This window comes from Anser brachyrhynchus (assembly GCF_964034855.1).
Source record: "Anser brachyrhynchus genome assembly, chromosome: 11".
Lineage (NCBI taxonomy): Eukaryota > Metazoa > Chordata > Aves > Anseriformes > Anatidae > Anser > Anser brachyrhynchus.
In genome coordinates this window covers 5,318,070-5,338,771 of record NC_137706.1, presented here as the reverse complement: position 1 = coordinate 5,338,771, position 20,702 = coordinate 5,318,070, and the positions used below count along the sequence as shown (strand labels likewise).

The window sequence follows — 20,702 nt, the reverse complement described above, 5'->3', positions numbered from 1 at the left end:
TTTGTGCATCTCTGTTCTCAGACAAGGATCTGACAGGCAGGAGGACCTCCTGCTATTGGGGAAAGGCATAGATAGGGGACATAAAATGGAGGCTTTTCTGAACACAGTTTCTGGGTGTGAATTACAAAACTACTGCGGTTCGTCATATCTAAGATGCAACTGAGTTACTTACTATTCCTTTGGTGTCATGTACTCTTTTAAGTGCTCCTGCTTAAAGAGAAACTGATCTAGGGGTGGAGAGAAAATTTTGTAAAATTACACTGCTTTTCTCCAAGCCACCAGGTAACTGATGTCTCCAAGTATTTTTTTTTTATTGTTATTTTTATTTTGTACGTGTTTGTTTTCTTTCTTTCCTGTTGCTGGTTGCTTCCCTCCCTCCCCCCTTCTATCTCAGAATCTAAAGCTTGTGTAATAGGTACTTTCCATGCCTTAACTGCACCACTGACCTGTGCTGGACCTGTTGCAAATGTGACGTTGTCTTCCATATACTAGGCAGCAGATTTCTAACTCTTTGCAGTGTTTGACACCTGCTCTCACAAAGAGAAGGAAATGAAGCAGAAAGATCTCACTGCAACAATCAGTGGCTCACAGAGAAGTATTGAAACAAATAAGTGGCTGAAACAAGTCAAGGAAGGGAAATGTTACTTCCTGCTCTACTACAATCTGATCTTTCTTAAGTTCTCTCCTTCCTCATCTAAATGGGGAATTTTATGCACAGTCATTCCCATTATTAGTGTGAGATTCTTCTTCATGACTAGTGAGAGGCAGTTGAGTTCTACAGGACGGAGACTCTTGTTCTGTATTATCTGCCTGCCAGTTTTATCATTTTATGCTGTAATCTATCTGAATTTTCAAAGTAGCACTACCTAATTAAACCAACTGAAATATTTTCCTATTCTTTTACAGTGGCAGCTGGCCAAAGAACTGGCTCCTGAGCAGAGAAGTCTTGCAGCTTTAGAAGTAAAAAATACTCCGATATCCCTTGCATCTCAAACCTTTGCAGCTTGCTGGGTAAGTGGAGCTGGTGGCTATCTTTGCCTACACACTGGGAGACAAGATGTGGTTTAATCACCACATACTGAACAAATGATCAAATAAGTTCATTCCTGTCCTCACCCAGATTTTTCTTTGCTTGGTGATTTGGATTTGTCCTACATTTTGGACTTCCGGAGGGCTGACTTTGAGCTGTTCAGGACACTGGTTAGCAGAGTCCCTTGGGAGGTGGTTCTGGAGGGCAGAGGAGTCCAGGAAGGCTGGGCACTCTTCAAGAAGGAAATCTTAATGGCTCAGGAGCGGTCTGTCCCCACGTGCCCAAAGACGAGCCGGCGCGGAAGAAGACCGGCCTGGCTGAACAGAGAGTTGTGGCTCGAGCTTAGGAGAAAAAAAATGGTTTACAATCTTTGGAGAAGAGGGCGGGCCACTCAGGAGGACTACAAGGCTGTTGCGAGGCTGTGCAGGGACAAAATTAGAAGGGCCAAAGCTCATCTGGAGCTCAATCTGGCTACTGCCATTAAAGATAACAAAAAATGTTTTTACAAATACATCAACACAAAAAGGAGGACTAAGGAGAGTCTCCATCCTTTACTGGATGTGGGGGGGAAACTTAGTTACAAAAGATGAGGAAAAGGCTGAGGTGCTTAATGCCTTCTTTACCTCAGTCTTTAGCAGCAAAACCAGTTGTTCTCTGGATACCCAGTACCCTGAGTTGGTGGAAGGGGATGGGGAGCAGGATGCGGCCCTCACTATCCACGAGGAAATGGTTGGCGACCTGCTATAGCACTTGGATGTACGCAAGTCGATGGGGCCGGATGGGATACACCCGAGGGTACTGAGAGAACTGGCGGAGGAGCTGGCCAAGCCTCTTTCCATCATTTATCAGCAGCCCTGGCTATCAGGGGAGGTCCCAGTCGACTGGCGGCTAGCAAACGTGATGCCCATCTACAAGAAGGGCCGGAGGGTAGACCCGGGGAACTATAGGCCTGTCAGTTTGACCTCAGTGCCAGGGAAGCTCATGGAGCAGATTATCTTGAGTGTCATCACGCGGCATTTGCAGGGCAAGCAGGCGATCAGGCCCAGTCAGCATGGGTTTATGAAAGGCAGGTCCTGCTTGACGAACCTGATCTCCTTCTATGACAAAGTGACACGCTTAGTGGATGAGGGGAAGGCTGTGGATGTGGTCTACCTTGACTTCAGTAAGGCTTTTGACACCGTTTCCCACAACATTCTCCTCAAGAAACTGGCTGCTCGTGGCTTGGACTGGCGTACGCTTCGTTGGGTTAAAAACTGGCTGGGTAGCCGGGCCCAAAGAGTTGTGGTGAATGGAGTTAAATCTGGTTGGAGGCTGGTCACTAGTGGTGTCCCCCAGGGCTCAGTACTGGGGCCGGTCCTCTTCAATATCTTTATCGATGATCTGGATGAGGGGATCGAGTGCACCCTCAGTAAGTTTGCAGACGACACCAAGTTAGGTGCGTGTGTCGATCTGCTTGAGGGCAGGAAGGCTCTGCAGGAGGATCTGGATAGGCTGGACCGATGGGCTGAGGTCAACTGTATGAAGTTCAACAAGGCCAAGTGCCGGGTCCTGCACCTGGGGCGTAACAACCCCAAGCAGAGCTACAGGCTGGGAGATGAGTGGTTGGAAAGCTGCCTGGCAGAGAAGGACCTGAGAGTACTGGTTGATAGTCGGCTGAATGTGAGCCAGCAGTGTGCTCAGGTGGCCAAGAAGGCCAACAGCATCCTGGCTTGCATAAGAAGCAGTGTGGCCAGCAGGGCTAGGGAGGTGATTGTCCCCCTGTACTCGGCTCTGGTGAGGCCGCACCTCGAGTACTGTGTTCAGTTTTGGGCCCCTCGCTACAAGAAGGACATGGAGGTGCTCGAGAGAGTCCAGAGAAGGGCAACGAAGCTGGTGAGGGGTCTGGAGAACAAGTCTTACGAGGAGCGGCTGAGGGAGCTGGGGTTGTTCAGCCTGGAGGAGGCTCAGGGGCGACCTTATCGCTCTCTACAGGTACCTTAAAGGAGGCTGTAGCAAGGTGGGGGTTGGTCTGTTCTCCTACGTGCCTGGTGACAGGACGAGGGGGAATGGGCTAAAGTTGCGCCAGGGGAGGTTTAGGTTGGATGTTAGGAAGAACTTCTTTACTGAAAGGGTTGTTAGGCATTGGGATAGGCTGCCCAGGGAAGTGGTTGAGTCACCATCCCTGGAGGTCTTCAAAAGACATTTAGATGTAGAGCTTAGTGATATGGTTTAGTGGAGGACTTGTTAGTGTTAGGTCAGAGGTTGGACTAGGTGATCTTGGAGGTCTCTTCCAACCTAGACGATTCTGTGATTTTCATCAAATGCATTACTTTCTACATCTTGTGATAATAAATTAAAGCTTTAAAGAAGCATTTCCTTTGTGGATTACTGCAGGAAAAAAATAATTAAACTCCTTGTGGATTCTCTTTTCTTCCAAGCATTCATGTTTTGCTCTCTTTTAGGAGTAATGATGCTATTTCACAATGCCCTTCGGGTCCATCTGGAAGAAAATAGCAGACATAGCCTGAATGTGTGTGTGTTCACATTGATTTTTTTGTACATAGCCACATTTGTTATGTAAACTATGAAAGACTTCAGATAACATTGCAGTCTAATGAGACTCCTAGCTCTGCAATTGTTAAGAACAAATTTAGCATCAGCTGCTCTGATGCACAGATAAGGTGTGGGAAGAACTGCTCGTCTCCCCCACAGCAGCATGACAACAACTTCCTCTTACACTGCTGGGAAAACACGATGTGTGCTCTTCTGAGCAGTTCATCAGGCAAAAAGGGAGGAGGAGGTGGAGGGGTGAGAGAGGACACTGCATTAGCTATTGGGAGGGAACAATCGTTCCAAAAGCCAAACAGAAAACAACAGAGATATTAGGGAAATGAGAATAAAGGCATCCTACAAGAGGAAGGGAAAACAGTGGTGAGTCTATGTTCCTCGGCTTGTCAGAAGGTCTCCTTGTGCCCTGTGCTTTAATATAATAAGATGATGCATGTCAGACTCCAACTCTACTGAATACTATTAGCATCCAGCAGAGCAGGCCTCTGGGACTGCCAGTGTGCAGGCTAATGTTGTTCAGCTTCCCTTCATAGAGACGCGAGTCCTCCTCCCTGAGGGCTGATACAGCTAGGTAGCTAATTTTCAACTGGTACAGTTTAAATAATCTTTCCCCAGTATCAAGAGTTAGGAACTGCCTCAGGTAGAGCAATCCCAGTGTGTTAAATGAATATACTTGTTAATTTATTAATACCTAAGTTCTTAGGTCTTTGCTCCTGAAAAGAAACCCTTGCCTCTAGTCCATGTGGCTGCAGTTGTGTCTCTCCCTGTAACAAACAGTAGTTGTGTAATTGGTGGAGCAGATGAAGTGGAACATCTAATCTGTAGCAGAGATTAGAACTAAAGTACTGTAAGCTGCCAGAGCCATTCTTGCTCACATGCTACCTGGCTTAGTAGTGAGTCAATAATTTATGTATTGCATTATATCATGGCCAGAGCAGCGCAGCATTTGCTTCCTGCGGTCTACTACTGCCAAACAGGCTCCAGCCTAGCTTCTGAAGCGCAGGTACAGGTTACCTGTTACCGAGCCACAGCGTTGCTCAGGAGGGACTGGAAGAATTCTCTCTAGTCCTGTGGTTTCCAGACCCATTTACCTACTAGAGGTGAGACCTCTATCTCTCGGAGGTAGCATAACTACCCTTTTCTTAGCATTATAATACAGCCTTTTTTTTTTTTTTTTTTCTTGTGAGAAAGCCCTGCAAATCTTTAACATACAGCTGTCTACAGCTGTCTTTTTACAACCAAGATCTGCTGTGGTGCCCACGGGGCATCTGAAACTTCTTGGGAGTGCTGTGCTGTAGCAAGTGCCTGGTGAACATACAAGGGAAAGTGCATTTTCCACAGCTGATCTTTTGCTGAGTGCCTGTTGCTATACATGGGCTAGGAAGGTGATTTTTTTAAAATCTATCTATCTATTTATTTATTTGCAATGAATAGCACAGTCAACACTTCGTCTTTTAGTGGTTTGCCTGGGTTCAACTGTAATTGAGCCCTAAGTGTTGCCAAGGAAAAACAATCTATTTGGGTGTGTTTTAAAGCAAATGGGTTCACCTTGCTTGGTCAATTCCAGCACAAGAATAATAGATTTTGTCGTTAAAAATATTGCCGATGACTATCTGGTTCTAAGGTCACAGCTCGTGCTGCATGCTTTACTGTGCTGCTCAATAAACATACCCTGAGGGATTTTAGGTTTGGTATACTTAATATAAAGCAGGACCAGAGAGACAAAACCACCTTTTTCTTCGATGCTGACTGAAATGTTAGCAAAATAGATTCTCGTCTACGCTTCTAAGAGGTAGTCTCTAGTTAGAACTATAGATAGATTATAGATTAGACAGTGTAACACTGACGACGGGCTTGGTTTCAGGTCTCAGCCCTTCGGCCAAAGAGGGGCAAGAGCGAGGTGTTACCTTCACCCGGCACCGAGGGGGGCAGCAGCCGCCCTCACGTTTCCTGAGGTGCTGGGCCGTGTACGCGGCGGTACCGCGGCGGAGGCAGGGCAGAGGCCGGCGCAGCCCAGCGCGCCCCCCGCCATGCCCGGCCTCCCCCCCGGCACGTCGGCGCAGCGGCCCCGCTCCCTCAGGCGGCGGAGGCCGCCCTGCCCCTGGCCGGTTCCCGGAGCGCGGCCAGGCCGCTCCGCGCCTCGGGGCGGGTCGGGGCGCGCCCCGGCGGGGTGCCGGCGGGCGGCGCGGCCGCCAGGTGGCAGCCAGGAGCGGGCGGCGCCGCCGTTCCCGTTGGCGCCGGAGGCAGCCGGGAGCGAGGGGAGAGGCGCGGCGGCCGGAGGCTGTCCCTCAGCCCCGGGAACGCCGGAGCGCGGCCGCGGGACCCGAGGCAGGTTCCCGGCGGAGCGGGCGCCGCTTCCCATGCGCCGGAGGCCGCTGGGGTGCCAGCCTCCCGCCCCCGCAGGACGCAGCGCCTTCGCCCCGGGGCGGCCGGACGGGACCTGCGCCGCCGGGGACGCCAGCGCCCTGAGGTGAGGCGAGGCGAGGCCCTGAGGGGCGAGCCCCGCGCCAGGTGGGGTGGCCGCGCTCGGTGTCCCGCGGGGACGCGGGCAGTGCCCGGGGGGCCGGGGCTCGGCGCGGCTGCCCGCTGCCTTCTCCTCCCCGGCTGTTCGGGCACAGCCCCAGCCCGGGGGGCTCGCAGCCTTCCCCGGCTGCCAGAGCTCGCTGGTGTGCGCTGCCCAGCGCCGGTGCCTCGCGTTTTGGTTGTATTTTGACCGCGTAAGGAGCCGTCCCGCAGCCGCCTTCCTCGCGCTGCCCGTCTCCAGAGGCTGCATCGCGGTTGCGTGAGGGGCGGCTCCGTGTCCCCTCGGCGTCCCCCCGAGTTCCCCGCACGTAGTCCGAGCCGCATCCAGCACGGCTTCTGCGAGGGAGTACGAGAAGAAAGTAACTTTTCTCTTGAAGAACGTATGTCGCAATTTTTTTTCTTGCTTTGGGCCAGGTCTTCTGGTGTATCTAAACACAGCGCGCAGAGCGTGAAGTGCGTTTGGCGTTGTGTAGTTCTCCTCACGCTGCCCTGCGCCTGGCTTTGTTAGGCTCTGCCCTGCGCTTAGGTTCAAGCAGCGCTTGAGGGAGGGATGGTGAGGCGGGTAGGCTGCAGGGTGCGCGACGCAGCACAGGGAGGTGATCTCAGAGTACCTTGATAGCTTTAGGATTTTTCATCTGTCACTATCCACGCTTGTGTGCTTAATGGCCCTCGATGGACTTCCCATTAATTTCTCTCCTTTTTTCCCCTCTTGTTAGAAGCCTGAACTGTTCAGAAAACCTGGCAGCAGCGTGTTCCACAGATTAACGTGTTGTGTGGAAAACTGCTTCCTTTGACTTATTTCAAATCTACTGCCTCATACTGTTCATTCCTTATAAAACAAATTATACTCCTTCTCTACTGCTGTCTTTGTGCCCTCTTCAGGACTATGTTCTTATTTCTCCAACTTAGTCTCAAAAGAAAGCATTCTTAGCTTTTTAGTTACTTCTTGTATGGGAGTTTTTCCGTATCTCCTACCGGTGACAGCACCTTTTCCTTGTGTTTTCATTCTTTCATTTATTTTTCCTTTTGATCAAGGGATCAGCAAAACTAAGTGATACTGAAGACCTCAGCGCAGTGTGGGTTACACAGCAGCATGCTGATTTCTGCTAGCAGACGTGACAAATTTAAGTAGGCGCATCAATTATGTGAAGAGCCAACAAAAGCAGCAGAAATATTTGCAACTCACTGTGTGGTCATCAGTTGATGAATCAGTGTGATTTATTTATTTTTAATCAGAAACTACTATGTAAGTAACTGGTTGTTTGTAGCTTAATACAAGGGTGTAATGCCATGGATGAAATAGTCTCCTAATGGGTGCTTAATACTCTGTCAATATGCTGTGCTTGTTTCTTCTGTCATCCTTTCCTGTTCTGTGGTAAGACCAAGACCTGAAAATGGCCCAAAATTTATCTGAGTTCAGTGCAGTTTGTGGAGCTGCCAATGCACTCTAACAACCCGGTCTGTCCAGATGCAGCTTGCCAAATCGGACTTCTTTCTGGCAAACGACTAGAAGTAATCTCCTGGTTGATGCAATTTCCACCCATTCAATATTATCAGGGATTTAAAATGAAGCTTGGTATTGCTCAAGTTCATTAGACAGTTGTGATTCTTGGTTTCTCTTCCATCACTTTTCTCCCAAGGATTCTGGTGGGACAGCGGATCTAGGTAGGCTAGGAAGAAAGAGTGCCTTTTGAGGAGAAAAGTGCTAGAAAACGAGAATATTTAGTAATGCTAGAAGTAGGAGATCTGCTGTTTTGAGTTATATATAGAGAGGCCTTTGAAGTGAACGTAGGCAAGAAGCTTAGGTTATTTGTCCTAACTCTGTCCCAAACAGAGCTTGTCAGGTTTTGTTTTGGAGCAGGGCTAATCCCTGGTCACTCTGATCTGGAACAGTTCCATTGGGATCCGGGGTGTTACTTCTCTTTCATGACTCTGACTCTTGGAAGCACTTGGACTACGAGGTGTTGCATGGTGCAAGATTTTTTTTCCTGTCACACTCCATACAACAGGTTCTTTCAGAGCTCCAGCAGACTTAATTGCAGAAAATTAATTAGGTTGCTGGTATGTAATGATGAGTTTTATGACTGCAGTATAAAACCTTTGCTCTTGCTGTAGAATAACATGAGTAACTGTGCTAGGCAAACCTGCATTAAACTAAGCCTGAAAACTAAACAAAAATGAACTGAATCATCTTGAAGATTTAAATTGGCCTGAGAGTTGTGATTCTGTGCAATGACAGCAGAAAAACAGATTTTCAGCATGGCAGTCTGTGATGTTAAATCAGATGTGTGATATTCAGAGCATTGACAGAGACAATTGTTGAAAACAGACGTGAATAATCTTCAGCCAGACAGTTGGTGGTGTTAGGATTTTTTTTTTTTAATTTAAAAATTGGTTTATGGTCTAAATTTAAGTGCAGTCCATGTAGAGACTCCTATGGACTCTGAGTTATTCCCTTAGAGAACATTAAGGCTTGATGGTTAAGCACTTAAAAATTCAGAAAACTCGAAAGTCAACCATGCATAAAAATATTAACTTTGTCCCCTGTAGTGTTGTATTATGGTAACAGGCTTCAATTGTAGAAGGCTTTAGTTTTTTTCCAAGTAGGAAAAAGGTAAGAGGAGAAGACTTACTGGATCAGACCAACTTTTGTGTAGTCAGTATCCTGGACCTGACGGTGTCACTTCTGTCTCTGTAGATAGGCAAAACATTTTGTAACTCTTAGTTGTGAAACACTTCCCACGATCACAGTGCTCTCCTCTCCCTTACCTAGCTGGAAAACATATCCAGTGAAGAATCTTGTTCTCTTTACCAGGTGCATACACAATTCACTTATCGCTTCATTTCAGTTTAGAAATCAGCGTAATGTGGTGATAATGCAGTTTGGAGGATGAATCAGGTTAATAAGAAAGTTAATTTGGTTATGAATTTATGTGGTTTAAATATGTGACCAAAGGACACGACTGTGCATTGCTAATCTGTATTAGGTTACGTAAGAGTTGATTGTTGTGTGTTTTGCATTTAAGTAACTCCTGTTGAATTCAGAATAGTACATTTCACTAGAAATTTCAGTTTATGTGCATTACATTTTTAGGGAGAATGCATGTATTTAATTTAAAAGGCTAGTTAGGGAGGTAGTAAGCAGATGTAAATAAGAAAGACAAAAAATCACTTAGCAGAGCGATTTGATGGGCACTGAATTTGGCCTCATATCTTACCCTGTATAAAGGGACTGTAGCTGAAACTGCATGCTTCAGAGTTGCCTGATTTTGCTGTTGTTGTGTTCTTTGTGTTAGTTGGCAATAGCAGATATAAATCCTGTAATTTGAAACAACTCGGTTGTCTCCTAGTGGAATGTTCTGTCCCACCCAGTTTTCTCTTGGGGACTTGTGAGTGTCATGTCACACATCTCATTTGTGTAGCTTCTCCCTGCAGGGTTAGGGCATTCCCAGAGATGGGTCAGTGTTCATAGCTTTGGTTGCTGTTAAGCAATCAGCGCTTGTCAACACCATCTCCTGACATCCGTTACGTTCTTCCAAATGGCAGTACCAAAGGGCAGATGTGGGGCTGCTTGGCAGGAACTGTTCTTGCACTAGAAATATTCCAGGTCTAATAGGATCTGGATCTGATCCTTGTGCAAGAGAAGTAGCTTTATCTGTTGATCGGGTGATATGTTTGTGAATCGCTAGAAGATGGGTTTCTGTGACCTGCTGGGCTGCTGATCAGGTCTTACCGGCATCTTTCTCCTTTTCCTTTATCTCTGAACAAGGTAAGATGATCACAGGATATTGGCTAACTGTTAGATTTCCAGAAGGTAAAATTCTCATGCAAATAGCTTTAAGCTTTTTAAAAACAAAGCAAAACAACCACAAAAAAAAAAAAAAAGGAAAAAAAAAGAAAAAAGGCACTGGAATAAAAACATGTATTGGATAGGAACAAAAACAAATGATGTAGCATGTGTCTCCAAGGTTTATTGCTGTGTTTCTTCAAATTGCAGCTCAAGGACTTGCTCATGGGCTATTTCACATCAGTCCTGTGCAGCTACTTCTTGGCATCCCACTTCAGTATTTATTTTGGTCCTGGTTTTGGAATTTCCCTTCACAGGAAGATTCCATACTCCTTATATGGAAAAATTGGTTTTAAAAGGGACTTTTTTCCATTGATTCTGTGGATTCTTTTCTCAGTAAGTATAAGAACCGCTATCTGTTTTCTTTAAAACTCTGATCCAAGGGCCAATAAAGTCAAGGAAAAGGTTATCAGTATTTTCAATGGCTTTTGGATCAAGGCATTCCCATGTGATGTGCTCTTGCCATTGGAAAGAATGTTTTGAAATTGCAGTGGCACTTTAAAGGATCGTTTCAGAATATCTTTAAAGCCCATCTGTTGATTTACTTGCATTCACACGTAAGGAGCTAAGTCTGTGCATCTCCAGGTCCTACAAGCAAGCAGCACTCTATTTCTCCAGTGAGTCTAATGCTGTGTCTGAGCGGTGATAAACTCTTATTCTCTGATTACCTCTGTAGCTGGTGAAAAATGAGTTGGCAGAATGCATGAATGCAACTGTCTTCTCGGGCTTCGGCTCATATTCCCAACTTGCATGAATCAATTAGCGTTAAGCATGAGTATTTTCAAGTGTTGGTATGACTGCAGTCTTGGAGGTTAGCCCTGCCTAATGTGTGGAGCCCTTCTTCCCTCAAATGTTTTTCCGTATCGTCACTTCAGCAGAACTGTCTGTGAAACAGAAATCAAAACGAAATTTTGTTTCACCAGGAACAGCGAATGTCCTACAACATAATAATTGTGAATTCTGAGGAACACTGAAACAAATAGACAAGTTACAACTTACTTATAAAAGGAGCAGGGAGGAAGGCTTTATCAGCACAGATCCATCCAATGTCTTCATCTGATTTGGAAGAAGAAATGGCTTCAGAGCTCTGGAAATTCATTTTGCTAGTCGGGTGATAACAGGTAGCTGGGTCCCAGAAGCTGCAACTGCTGGCCCCCTGGCAGCCTGTTAAGTGGGCAGTACTGCTTCACGTAGCATTTAGGAAAGTAGAGGTAGATTTGCCCGAGAATCATGAGGTTGGTTTACAAATCCTGACATTCTAAAATGAATATATCTGACTTCATGTTTTCTGAGCTCTCCAGAGTTTACATTTGCAGTCTTTTCTTTGCCAGTGCAAGAGCTAGTAACTTGTTCTTTTAATGGGAGTAGTGCTTGTCATACAGTCAGTTCCCCGAACTGGGGCCTTCAGGGGACTCTCTGGATACAAAATAATCATATTTAAATACAGGACTTGGTAGAAGTTCAGTCCTTTACAGAGGATCAGCAAAAGGCTTATTCACTAATTCTGTGATTCTGTTTCCCTTTCTTGTAAGACTGCTATGTCTTGCATTTTATACATCTGTGATTAAGTGTAGAGCGCAATTCAGAAAGCTATGTTTTTTTACTGCATTTTTGTTGATTTCACTTACTTACTTAATAAGTGCTTTTTTTCTAAACCCAGACTTCTTAAAATATTGCAGTAAATAAGAAAAGAATATTCCCTTTGTGTTAAATTCAAAGGCATGGCTGTTGTGGTGACGGGATTTTCAACTTCTGAACTTTCCTATTCCGTCTCCGAGGGGCTGTATTGACCTCTGCTGTACAGAGACGAAGTTGACCAGAGAAACCTGGTCATGAGCAGAATCTTGCCAAATTTGTCTGTGTCAGTGTAGCTGGCAGGGATGCTGCTGGGCGTGCTGACACCTTGGACCTTGCTTGCTTGGACCTTGCTGTCCTTTTTGACTGCGTCACCTGGTGTGAGCTACAGGAACAGAAGACTGGCTGAAAGTAAGGGTGCTGTGAGCCTGGAGGATGCTGCCTGGAGCCCCGTGCAGAAGTAAAGTGGTTTCCTGCCAGTTGCTTTCTATGTGGGTCACGATGTCCATGCTGAACCGTGATACCTCTGTTCTTGTTTTGGGAAGAGGCCAGATAAAGAAGCCCCTTTTAAACGCTCTTCTTCATGAAAGCCACATCCTCATGAAAAAACATCTGTTGTGCCAGGCCCTGCTGGATCAGCACTTGGATCTGTGTGAGCATGGAAGAATACTGCTCCCCCAGGAGAAAGACGTCACTTAGATTCTCAAGTACGGTATGACTAAAATCTGTAATCCTGAATCAAGCAGATTCCCCTGTGACTCCATTTGGATTAGCTGGCGAGAAGTGCGTGGAAGGAAAATTCTCTCTCTAGATGGCAAATTCAGCAAAACTGTTGACAGTAGTCTGTGAGTAAATGTTGACTTGGAAAGTTTACAGATGTCCTGAATTTTTCTTCCCATGGTAAAGGTGATTGCTCTAGTCCTGGTTTGGTAAGGTCATACTTCTAGCAGTTGGTTGTATGTTATACTTGGGTTTTTGTTTGGTAAATTTAGTTTCTACGAAAGTAAAAAGAAGAAATGATTTTGCTTATCAGATTGGCAAAGGGAAGCAAGAGCCTGTCCAATCCCACCCTGCTTAATTACAACAAAATGACATCCCAGGACACAAGCTGACCAAAAGGATGATAAATTACATGGAATGGATGCAATAACTTAATCTGGCAGCAGTGAAGGCTGTCTCATGTTCCTGTAGTTCCGTGAAGCTACATCCACTAGGGAAGTGAATGTGGAACAGCGAGCAAATCGCCTTGCAGATCTTCAGGACTGGTGTGTGGAATTTAAACGCTTAACTAGAACAGCAGAAGAATAAGGATTTGAAAGAATGGTGTGTTAACCATTAACTGTTAGTATTGTTCAGCTTTGACAGCCCAGAAAATACTGTTCACGTGTTGAAACGCAGGGGTTGAGGCTGGATGTCTGTTTTGATTTTTGTTGTGATAACCAGACATTAAAAATATAATTTCCTATATTCTTGTACTTCAGATATCATTTGTACTAATTAACACAATATTGCACAGCAGAAAGACTTTCTCTCTTTTTTTTTTTTCCCCCTCCTACTTATAGTTCAGGCTTTTACTCGCATTGGCATTAAGAAGTTTGAAGTACTTTGGTTGCTTCTCAGAAGAATATTTAAAATTTTTCATACTCAAGCTCAGATGTATTACTTAGGCACTGCCAATGCTGCTGTAATTGTCGTTGTAAAGTTTCTTGTATTTGTTGCTGGCCAAATTCATTACACCGGAGTGAATGTGTAACATGTAAGCGTGTTTGAAACTTAAATAATTATAATTAATAATAAATTGCAACAAGAAAAAAAAATGCAGTTTTTGAATGATGAAGGCATGAAAGGTCTGAAATATCGTTGCTGCTTTAATACTGTTAGAATTGGCCAGAAAATGAGCTGACTTCTTTTGAACCATGCTGCTTGTGATTAAATTGTGATTTGTTTCTGTTGCTTTGAAATGGAAGAGGGGGAGAAACAGTTTCCAAATGTATCTTGCTGGCAATTGCAGGTTCAGAAAGGTGGGCTTGGTTGGTGTGTTTCTGCTTTTTGATTTGCCTTTTTTCTAAAGTTATGTTACAAGGCCTTTTCAGAATTCCCATTTACTCAGACCATACAGATTTTACGCTTAACCAGGAACCCCTGTGTCAAGTACCGCCTAGAGAGAGAGATTACACTTGGGTTGCATTCCTTTCAGCAAGTTTTCTCTCTATCTCCAGCAGCTGATACTCCATTAGAAGATCTCAGGTCACTGTATAAAACCTGACGTTTTCTGACTTTAAGCAATATGCTAAACAGCAGTGAATGCTAACTGCTGACTTAAAAAATAATATAAAACTCAGTCTCTCTTTTATTTTTTTTTTTTTGAAATCCTCACTGATCTTTCATGCTCTGCCTGTTAAACTTTCTGCATAGGGAATGTTTAAAGCAGCATCTGAAGTCCATGCTGTTGAAGGAGTTATTCTGTTTTCTTTCCCAGCAGTTTGCAATTGGCTGTGCTTGTTTTCAAGAAAAGCCAAGAAATCTCTTTCTCACATTTTGCATCCCTGTTTTTCAGTTTTGTAGGCACTTGGATATTTTTCCTGAAGCTTCAAGTGATGTCAGATGAAGGTCAGTGCACTCTACTAACCTGCCCTCCAGCACAAATAAGTTCAGGCCCTACTGCCAAGAGATGACCTTTGATTTCTTTTTACCTGACACAATGAAGGCTCTGTTCAGAATTCTTCATTCCTACTTTACTTAGGCAAAGTCCCAGCCACTTGAATAGGTTTGCTTGGGCAAAGAGGGTTACAAAAGTTCCTGAAGCATGGTATGGTGATGGCAGAGGCTTCTGTGTTGTAGATGAGTTTTGGAAACTGCATTTATTGTGGTCAGAAAAGAGGTAAAAGGTGAGAGTGGATTTTGTTGTGACTTGCATCACTACTGAGTCTGAAACTACAAATAGTAGGTATCAGTTTTAAGCTACACCTGATCAATGGAGATAGTGCGCAAAGGTGCTTATGCATTAAAACACTTTTTGTATATAGGCATAAAGAAATACTTCAGTGTGAAATCATCACTGGCTTTACAGACTGCCAGAAGGCTGTGTATACTGTCAGTGGGTAACTACAGTGGTATTTGTGCTTTCCCCCTCTTGGTATCCTCCTAATCGAGGTGTGCTCTTGAGTTGAGAGATGAAGGGTCCCTTAAAACTAAGTGTAACAATTTTGCTCAAACTGCTGTGTTTCAAAGTGGGGTTGCTAAGAGATTAGCTTCACCTAAATGAAGTTGTGTATGGCTAGTAAGTGGGGAAGCAGGTTACAGTAACACTTGCACTGTGCTGTGACTGAACCCTGCAGCTGGTCTGTTAAAAGGGAGATTTCCTTCAACCTCTCTTTGCAAGTCTATGCTTCTTATTGGTTTTTCTCTTCAACCCACATTTCTTTTGCAGATGTGAGAGTGGGTACTCATGCTTCAGATCCAGCAAATGATTTTAGAAATGGCAAAGTCAGTTCATTTCTTTCATAGTCAGATTATGCAGTTCAGTCTTAGACCTACTATCAAAAAAAACCCTCTTGAAAAAAATGTAGCAGGTTTATTGATAGGCTGGGAAAAAGTCAAGGCTGAAACCTGACGTGGAAAGGATGGCTGCAAGTCAGAGGAATACAGTTTTCCTGACTCATTATTTTTATGTATTAATGCTGTTAGCAAGGGTGACAATGGTTGTTGCGGATTTTGTGAGGTTAGTATCTTTTATCTGTCAACCCTAAACTCATTCTTCACAGACCACTGCATGGCATCTGCCAAACTATTCCTTTACTGATAGGCAGCTTTTTAATCTGCAGCTAGTAAGATATTTCAATTTTGCTGCTCAGTGATTGATAACCTAAGATTATATGAATGTATGATTGTATTAGAGTTTTCTGTCACGGCCTGATATCTCCTGTAGGAGCGTAACAGTTTATGCAGTTTACGTTAAATGGACTGAAATACTAACTGTCATGTGGACCACCAGAGCACATGAGGCATAACAGCAGGACAAGGTTTGTAGGATGTCTATAATCCCTCTCAAATGGACAGGGTAAGAATGAACAGCTCCCGCTTCCCACCCCCAAAGGATCTTGCAGTTCACTTCTCAAATGCAGGAGGCAGGAGGATTCACCACATGGAGGTATGATTGGTGCAAACATTAGGAATTTTCTAGACGCCTGCACCGAACCTGATCTGAATAAAGGCTTGAGGAGAATTACATTCAGTGACTTCAGTCTCAAGGGATATAACTGAGAACATAATTTTTTCTGGGTTTCTGAACACATGGATTTTACGTATCTTCTGCTGTTATTAGTTGTGTTGTGTCTTTATTTCACTTTCTTAAAGATACAATGATACTGCTGTTTGTCATCCCTAATTCTTGTTAAAGTTTGGCTACTTGGTGTTTTGCTTTTCATCTTCACTAACATCTTCACATAAAGAAGAGCTGCACCTCTGCAAAGGTGCCTCTTTAAATGGTAAAAGCATAAAACAATTGGAATTTGATGCTACTTTCTTGGTTGCCTACCTTGTTTTTGCAACAGTGGACTTTTTGTAAGACGTTTAAAACAAATTCAGAGGATAAGGTTATTGATGTCTGTTGGTTTTATGCTGTGTCCCTCTTCTTGATTTCATTGTGGGAGAAAGCTAAATAAAAGCCCGTGGGACAGTTCCTCAGGGGTTTCTCTGTGTTACACCTATATTGCTTATTTACATGCAGAATTTAATATTTGCAAAAGATCTACAATACTTCTTATTGCCATTATTGTAGTTGACTTTCAGAGATCCATTGATAGTTTACAATTTCATGTTGGCTTTAAATTCTCAGGTATTGTTTCAAAATTTTGAGAGAAATACTTAGTTTCGCAGTGGTCTCTTAAGACCTCTCTTTAGATCTGTTATTCGTCATTATGTAGGAACATAAAGGAAAGCAATAAATCGTTGAATTTGACTGTTGCATTTCCATACCTGTATGTGGGGAGCTTCAGATCTGAGAGGGTTTTAATGCGAAGTTAGAATCTCATCACTCTTGTAGCGTTATATAATAACAAAATAACTTGAACTAATTAATAAAAATGTTACTTAAGATGTTTCAAGAGCATAGTCTCTGAAGTGTCCTATGCAAGATGGTGAGCTGTGTTTCTGTCCATGATCTAGCAATCGTTATCTGTACTGACTCTTAGAAATAAAGCTTGGCACGCAAGTCTTGCTACTAGGTATATGGAATCTCCTTCAGAACAGACCCGAGCAGTTGACCTATGTTTTATTCAGCAAAGGTATGTGTAGAATTTCTCTGAATTCTGTAGTATCACTGCACTACTTGCTCTGGACATATGTCACTTGTTTTTCAGTGGTCCCTAAAACATATCCCCATGTAGGTGCCTGCAAAGCTTCTACATCCTTGCATCTGGCCAGTAGCTAGTTGAAACAGACGTTGCTCTCATATACTGCCCCTATTCAGAAGATATTCAGTATCCAGATTCTCCCAAATGTTAGAGGACAGTCTCCCTGAATCTTTGAGCTCCTGAGAAGATGGTACTCCTCCATCTGTGCACCCCCCCAGGCAGTGCAATGGCTAAAAGGCATTGCCTGGTTCTTCCATGGCAGCTGGGCTGCAGCAGTACTGGTGCCTGAGCAGTGGTGGTCACTTCAAGGGGCGCTCGATTCAGGTGGGAATTGCATGAAGGAAAAAAGAAATCTCATCTTTTTGCCAACATAAAGCAGTCAGGTTTGTTGACTGCAGGAGAGGACCAAAAGGAAGAAGACATTCTTCGTGTTCAGTGTTTGTTACAAAAGCCCTCGTCACTTTTTTGGATGTGAGTTAGTACAAAATGTACGTCAGTAGATAGCCAGTGTTGTTTTTCCCTTCAGTTATGGCAGTATTGAAATGTATGTTAAAACACTTGTCCTTGAAAACTTGTGTAGAAGAGGATTTGATGAGTTATTTTGGGATGTGCGCCCACATTAATCTCCATCAGAGGGAGTACAGGAAGCCAGTGCTCTGCAGTGCAGCGCTGCATCGAGTCACAGCAGTATACTTGTCAGACTACCAACACCTTTTCCTTTGCCCTAGCAGCTGGAATGCGTTGGAGCAAGATACTCATTTGGCTGTAGCCTTGATATCCGTATTTTCTTTGTCTGCAAGTAGACGGGCTAATAAACTGATGCTGAATTATGTTACTTTTACCCATACTGAAAAAAAAATATATATATATATATATTTTAATTTGTTCTTCTGTAGTAAAGGAGTTGTGTGTTGAAGTCCTGCTCGATTCTGGAGGGAAATCCAGCCTTTCTTTAGAATGTGTAACCCACACAAGAGTGTTACATACAAAGCAGAGAAATCTCTGAAATCTCCCGGGATGACTTTTATCCCATTTTATAGCTCCATACACAGAGAGTAATGCTACAGAAGTTCTTGGAGTTGTAACCTAAATGTGGAAATGAGCCCCAAGGATCTCAATGGTAATTTCAGTGGATGCCTGTGTTATGTTTACAGATGCGTATTCCAGTCAGTTTCTGTTCTGCTGCATGAGGTTTTATGGTAGAAAATTAAGCATCTCTGGCAATAAGGGACTTGCATAGATATGCAGAAGAGAAATATTTAGTCAGCTTTGACAAAGCTCTGCTCATTGTGCTCACTCGGGTGATCTATAGCAATCCCTTTCAGGGACTAGGAAGGATTCCATTCGGGGTTGCCTAGCGAGCTTGAAAAGTGGTTTGATGTGATTACTGGTGTGTCCCTCTACAGATCCAGCTTTATCACTTGTCTGCTTTGGAACGAAGTATAAGTATTACTAGAAAGCATTGTTATTTGGAGGCATTACTTCTGCACAGTGATGTCTCCTCCACTGGTACTCCAAAGAAAAGATTTTTTTCTGAATAAGCAAGCAAAGATTTCAAGTCTCTGTCACATACTCTTCCCCCTGTTGTGTGCGATCACTGGTGCCCCAAACACCTGTGGAATTCTCAAAGCAGAAGAGGAGGAGGAGGAACATTGTGAAAGTTAGTATGTTGACATTGCATGTGTTCAGGTACTGTCTTGACAGGCACACGATTTATTTTTTTTTTTTGTGAGGACAGTGGTAAATCTGAGCATTCAGCTGCTATTTAATTTCTTCCTTTGAAAATCACAGCTATGAAGTTCAGGGTTTTGACTGTTGGACATGCGTGTGTGTGTGTGTGTGTTCAGAGCACTGCTGGCTCTTCCTGTTGTCGTGTTAGTATGGATCAGCCCTACTTTAGAGAATGGGTAGTTTCACATCAGGCTTTTTGTTTGCATTGGAGTCATGCAGAAAGTTAGGTGAGGTAGGTTAATGATGCGCGCTTGTATATGCTAGTCAATGAAAGATCTCAAAAGGTGTCGTCACAAGGAGGGACACTTGATCTTTACCGATGTATGCTGCTGAATGGTGCCTGATGCTCAGGCCACCAAAAAATTATTCTCTGAAGTACAGTCTTCTAAATTTGTTCCTTTTTTTTCAGTGTAGAGGATGTTGATGTTTGAGCATGTGTTTGCTATGTTTATTGAACAGTTTGAAAGCTTAATTCTCATGGTCAATCGTTTAAAAATTGAAAATATGAGTTGTGTTCTGCTATACAGAAGTTCTTCTTAAACAGTTGGCTAGAAAATAATGTTTCCTCGCTATAAAAGGCAGGTATCTTCTACCTGCACAATAATCATAGAACAAACATGGTTTTTACTTTGTGAGAGAGGTGTCTCCCAGCTGTGTTCCTTAGAAATAACTGCTTATACTGATGAAATACAGTGTACGTGTGTCTTCAATTAGCTATACAGAAAGATTTGCTTCCTATGAGTTTTTCAAGCAGTATGTATTATAACTCTGAGCGAGGCTGGTGGGTCTTTGGTTTTCATCCAAAAGGTGTTAGATCCTCTGAGAGCCGTCATTACCTCTTCATGTAAACTGCAATAAAATGCTGTTGCAAGCCTATGTTTTTGAGGAATCTCAAACTAAACTCGGTGGAGAGTTGGAAGACTTCCTTTGATTTCAGACACCTTGTGTTCTGAAAAAAACTTTCTTATTCTCCTTTCATGACTTACTTCACGAAAATCTCATTTTCTTTGACTTAGTTATCAGTGAAGAGATTAGTGGAGACTAATATTGCTAATAGCTCCGAAATGCACTCCTGTACTTTGAAATATCAATATTCATAGAATCATAGAATATCCTGAGTTGGAAGGGACCCTTAAGGATCATCAAGTCCAACTCCTGGCACCGCACAGGTCTACCCAAAAGTTCAGACCATGTGACTAAGTGCACAGTCCAATCGCTTCTTAAATTCAGACAGGCTCGGTGCAGTGACCACTTCCCTGGGGAGCCTGTTCCAGTGTGCAACCACCCTCTCTGTGAAGAACCCCCTCCTGATGTCAAGCCTAAATTTCCCCTGCCTCAGCTTAACCCCGTTCCCGCGGGTCCTGTCACTGGTGTTAATGGAGAAAAGGTCTCCTGCCTCTCGACACCCCCTTACGAGGAAGTTGCAGACTGTGATGAGGTCTCCCCTCAGCCTCCTCTTCTCCAGGCTGAACAGGCCCAGTGACCTCAGCCGTTCCTCGTACGTCTTCCCCTCCAGGCCTTTCACCATCTTCATCACCCTCCTCTGGACACTCTCCAACAGTTTTACATCCTTTTTGTACTGTGGTGCCCAGAACTGCACACAGTACTCGGGGTGAGGCCGCACCAGCGCAGAGTAGAGCGGGACAATCACCTCCCTTGACCTACTAGCGATGCCGTGCTTGATGCACCCCAGGACACGGTTGGCCCTCCTGGCTGCCAGGGCACACTGCTGGCTCATATTCAACTTGCTGTCTACCACAACCCCCAGATCCCTCTCTTCTAGGCTGCTCTCCAGCGTCTCATCGCCCAGTCTGTACGTGCAGCCAGGGTTTCCCCGTCCCAGGTGCAGGACCCGGCACTTGCTCTTATTGAACTTCATGCGGTTGGTGATCGCCCAGCTCTCCAACCTATCCAGATCCCTCTGCAAGGCCTTTCCACCCTCATTCGAGTCCACAACTCCTCCAAGTTTGGTGTCATCAGCAAACTTGCTCACAATACCTTCTATTCCTACATCCAGATCGTTTATAAAAATATTGAAAAGTACCGGCCCTAAAATGGAGCCTTGAGGGACCCCACTGGTGACCGCCCGCCAGCC

The 20,702-nt window shown here is 44.3% G+C and overlaps 1 protein-coding gene across 4 annotated transcripts in view; it reads left to right on the top strand.

Moving 5' to 3' along the window:
• The first annotated feature begins 906 nt into the window (after positions 1-906).
• Positions 907-20,702, top strand: part of THSD4 (thrombospondin type 1 domain containing 4) — a 301,256-nt gene continuing 281,460 nt past the window's right edge. The window contains exon 1 of one of the 4 annotated variants that reach the window (XM_080608031.1): positions 907-1,011. The gene's annotated coding sequence lies outside the window, so the exon portion shown is untranslated. Of the gene's footprint in view, positions 1,012-5,780; positions 6,089-6,122; positions 6,481-20,702 lie in introns of those variants that run through there. The other 3 variants (XM_080608030.1, XM_080608032.1, XM_080608033.1) reach the window with 3 other exon arrangements.